The sequence below is a fragment of the Oncorhynchus nerka genome, linkage group LG17 (genome assembly GCF_034236695.1).
Source record: "Oncorhynchus nerka isolate Pitt River linkage group LG17, Oner_Uvic_2.0, whole genome shotgun sequence".
Classification (NCBI taxonomy): domain Eukaryota; kingdom Metazoa; phylum Chordata; class Actinopteri; order Salmoniformes; family Salmonidae; genus Oncorhynchus; species Oncorhynchus nerka.
In genome coordinates, this window is record NC_088412.1 from 7,657,874 (window position 1) to 7,662,873 (window position 5,000).

Sequence of the window (5,000 nt, forward strand, 5' to 3'; positions counted from 1 at the left end):
AGTAACATGACTGAGGGTATAGATGTAGTAGTAACATGACTGAGGGTATAGATGTAGTAGTAACAGGACTGGGGGTATAGATGTAGTAATATCAGGATTGAGGGTATAGATGTAGTAGTAACATGACTGAGGGTATAGATGTAGTAGTAACATGTAACAGGACTGAGGGTATAGATGTAGTATTAACAGGACTGGGGGTATAGATGTAGTAGTAACAGGACTGAGGGTATAGATGTAGTAATAACAGGCCTGAGGGTATAGATGTAGTATTAACAGGACTGGGGGTATAGATGTAGTAGTAACAGGACTGAGGGTATAGATGTAGTAGTATCAGGACTGAGGGTATAGATGTAGTAGTAACAGGACTGAGGGTATAGATGTAGTAGTAACAGGACTGAGGGTATAGATGTAGTAGTAACAGGACTGAGGGTATAGATGTAGTAATAACAGGACTGAGGGTATAGATGTAGTAGTAACAGGACTGAGGGTATAGATGTAGTATTAACAGGACTGAGGGTATAGATGTAGTATTAACAGGACTGAGGGTATAGATGTAGTAATAACAGGACTGAGGGTATAGATGTAGTATTAACAGGACTGAGGGTATAGATGTAGTAATAACAGGACTGAGGGTATAGATGTAGTATTAACAGGACTGAGGGTATAGATGTAGTAGTAACAGGACTGAGGGTATAGATGTAGTAGTAACAGGACTGAGGGTATAGATGTAGTAGTAACAGGACTGAGGGTATAGATGTAGTAGTAACAGGACTGAGGGTATAGATGTAGTAGTAACAGGACTGGGGGTATAGATGTAGTAGTAACAGGACTGGGGGTATAGATGTAGTATTAACAGGACTGAGGGTATAGATGTAGTAATAACAGGCCTGGGGGTATAGATGTAGTATTAACAGGACTGAGGGTATAGATGTAGTAATAACAGGCCTGGGGGTATAGATGTAGTAGTAACAGGACTGAGGGTATAGATGTAGTAATAACAAGACTGGGGGTATAGATGTAGTAGTAACAGGACTGAGGGTATAGATGTAGTATTAACAGGACTGAGGGTATAGATGTAGTAGTAACAGGACTGAGGGTATAGATGTAGTAGTAACAGGACTGAGGGTATAGATGTAGTAATAACAGGACTGAGGGTATAGATGTAGTAATAACAGTAGATAATATACATAGTATACACAGCATTTCATTTTCATTACAATTCAGCCAGTCAGCAGATGCTTCCATCCAGAGCAACCCACAGCTAGTGCATTTATCTTATTAAGATAGGTGATACAACCACATATCACAGTCACATCCATGACCACGTATCACGTGCATTATACTCTACATAATACTATGCTAAATAAAATAGAAGATGCATAATAATGTCTGTGTTGTCTCTTTCACAGTCCCCGTCGTTCCGTAAGATGTTCTTTTATCTGATTTGTGGAATCTGGTTTTAATGCTAGTTTGAGTTACCTGGGGTGGCAGAGAGTTCCACGTAGTCGTGGCTCTATTTAATTCGGTGTGTTTCCCAGCCTCTCTTCTGTACCTGGGGACTGTGAGGAGACCTCTGGTCTTGTTTGATACCATATTGATTGTCCGGACTGTGTGCCAACTGCTTGAACAGACAATTTGGTACCGTCAAACAATCAATACCTCGCACAAAGACCAATATTGATGCAGTCGATCTATTCTCCATTTTAAGCCAGGAGGGATTGACCTGCATGTCATTGACATTGTCCCTTCGTGTACATCTAAGTGCAGTACATGTTGCTCTGTTCTCGACCAACTGCGATATCCTTCTTTGACGCACCTGACCACACAACTGGACAGTAGCGTAGCCTAGCGGTTAGAGTGTAGAGGTGGCAGGTAGCCTAGCGGTTAGAGTGTAGAGGTGGCAGGTAGCCTCGTGGTTAGAGTGTAGAGGCGGCAGGTAGCCTCGTGGTTAGAGTGTAGAGGCGGCAGGTAGCCTCGTGGTTAGAGTGTAGAGGCGGCAGGTAGACTAGCGGTTAGAGTGTAGAGGCGGCAGGTAGCCTAGCGGTTAGAGTGTAGAGGCAGGAGGGAATCTAGTTGTTAAGAGCGTTGGGACAGTAAAGGAAATGTTGCTGGATCAAATCCCCGAGCTGACAAGGTAAAACATCTGCCGTTCTGCCCCCTGAACACAGCAGTTAACCCACTGTTCCGTGGATGTTGATTGTGGCAGCCCCCCCCACCCCACACACCTCTCTGATTCAGAGGGGTTGGGTTAAATGCGGAAGACACATTTCAGTTGAAGGCATTCAGTTGTACAACTGACTAGGTATCCCTCTTTCCCTAGTCTAGGTCCTGTCTGGTTGACTGAGATATCAAGACAGCAGAGCAATGCCTTATCATGGAACGACCTCTTCCCGTTTCAGAACGACCTCTTCCCGTTTCAGAACGACCTCTTCCCGTTTCAGAACGACCTCTTCCCGTTTCAGAACGACCTCTTCCCGTTTCAGAACGTCCTCTTCCCGTTTCAGAACGACCTCTTCCCGTTTCAGAACGTCCTCTTCCCGTTTCAGAACGACCTCTTCCCGTTTCAGAACGACCTCTTCCCGTTTCAGAACGATCTCTTCCCGTTTCAGAACGACCTCTTCCCATTTCAGTAACCATTGAGTCTATATGTTTTGACCATAAAATCAAAATCAAATTTTATTTGTCACATACACATGGTTAGCAGATTTGTCCATGATAGCTTGAGAGAGAGAGAGAGAGAACATTAAGCTTTTACTATCTCATCCTGGAATATACAAGGTCTGAGGTCATCTGCCTTTGGATGAAAGAGCAGGAACCTGGACTTCACCAAATATATCAGAAATAAAAACATTGTCATCCTACAAGAAACATGGTTTAGAGGAGATGGAACCACTGGTTGCCCTTTAAGTTACAGAGAGCTGGTAGTCCCATCCACCGAACTACCAGGTGTGAAACAGGGAAGGGACTCAGGGGGTATGCTAATTTGGTATAGAGCAGACCTAACTCACTCCATTAAATTAATCAAAACAGGAACATTTTACATCTGGCTAGAAATGAAAAAAAAAACTAATCTCAACAGAGAAAAATGTCCTCCTGTGTGCTACCTATACCCCCCCACTAGAATCCCCATACTTTAATGAAGACAGCTTCTCCATCCTAGAAGGAGAGGTCAATAATTTCCCGACCCATATACTAGTCTGTGGTGACCTAAATGCCAGAACTGGACAAGAACCTGACACTCTCAGCACACAGGGCGGACAAACACCTACCTGGAGGTGACAGCATTCCGTCACGGATATGACCCCCTAGACACAACTACTACAAAACAACCAACAAAAAAAATTGTCAAAACTCCTGCAGCTCTGTCACACGCTGGGTCTGTACATAGTCAATGGTAGGCTTCGAGGGGACTCTTACGGCAGGCACACCTACAGCTCATCTCCTGGCAGTAGTACTGTAGACTACTTTATCACCGACCTCAACCAAGAGTCTCTCAGAGCGTTCACAGTCAGCCCACTGACATTCTTATCAGACTACATCAAAACCACAGTCTAATAGAAACAAACCAAGAGTCTCTCAGAGCGTTCACAGTCAGCCCACTGACATTCTTATCAGACTACATCAAAACCACAGTCTAATAGAAACAAAGCAATAATCATGTGGCATCAAGGCCAAACATACTGTTCAGAAATGAAAGTAGAAACCAGAAAACAATCAACCAAGAATGAATTGAATCCCTTTTAGAAAACGTCCTGGACAAAAGGTTTCAGTGACTCTCAGCTTCGCTATTTGTTGATGTTATCCTACGTGAAATGATCAAATATACAGACCACAAATTCCAACTGGCTACACTTAAACTCTTTAACATCATCCTCAGCTCTGGCATCTTCCCCAATATTTGGAACCAAGGACTGATCACCCCAATCCACAAAAGTGGAGACAAATTTGACCCCAATAACTACCGTGGGATATGCATCAACAGTAATCTTGGGAAAATCCTCTGCATTATCATTAACAGCAGACTTGTACAATTCCTCAGTGAAAACAATGTACTGAGCAAATGTCAAATTAGCTTTTTACCAAATTACCGTACAACAGACCATGTATTCACCCTGCACATCCTAAATGACAAACAAACAAACCAAAACAAAGGCAAAAGCTTCTCATGGTTTGTTAATTTAAAAAAAGTGTTTGTCTCAATTTGGAATGAGGGTCTGCTATTCAACGTGATAGAAAGTGGTGTTGGGGGAAAAATATACGACATTATAAAATCTATGTACACAAAAAAACATTGGCAAAAAAACACACACATTTCTTTCCACAGTGCCGTGGGGTGAGACAGGGATGCAGCTTAAGCCCCACTCTCTTCAACATATATATCAACGAATTGGCGAGGGCACTAGAACAGTCTGCAGCACCCGGCCTCACCCTACTAGAATCAGAAGTCAAAAGTCTACTGTTTGCTGATGATCTGGTGCTTCTGTCCACAACCAAGAAAGGCCTACAGCAGCACCTAGATCTTCTGCATAGATTCTGTCAGACCTGGGCCCTGACAGTAAATCTCAGTAAGGCAAAAATAATGATGCTCCAAAACAGGTCCAGTTGCCAGGACCACAAATACAAATTTCATCTAGACACTGTTGCCCTAGAGCACACAAAAAACTATACATACCTTGGCCTAAACATCAGCACCACAGGTAACTTCCACAAAGCTGTGAACGATCTGAGAGACAAAGCAAGAAGTGTCTTCTGTGCCATTGAAAGGAACATAAAATTCGACATACCAATTAGAATCTGGCAAAAAATACTTGAATCAGTTATTGAACCCACTGCCCTTTATGGTTGTGAGGTCTGGGGTCCACTCACCAACAAAGAATTCACAAAATGGGACCAAATTGAGACTCTGCATGCAGAATTCTGCAAAATGTCCTCTGTGTACAACGTAGAACACCAAATAATGGATGCAGATTCCCGCTTAATGATCTAAATCCAGAGAAGAG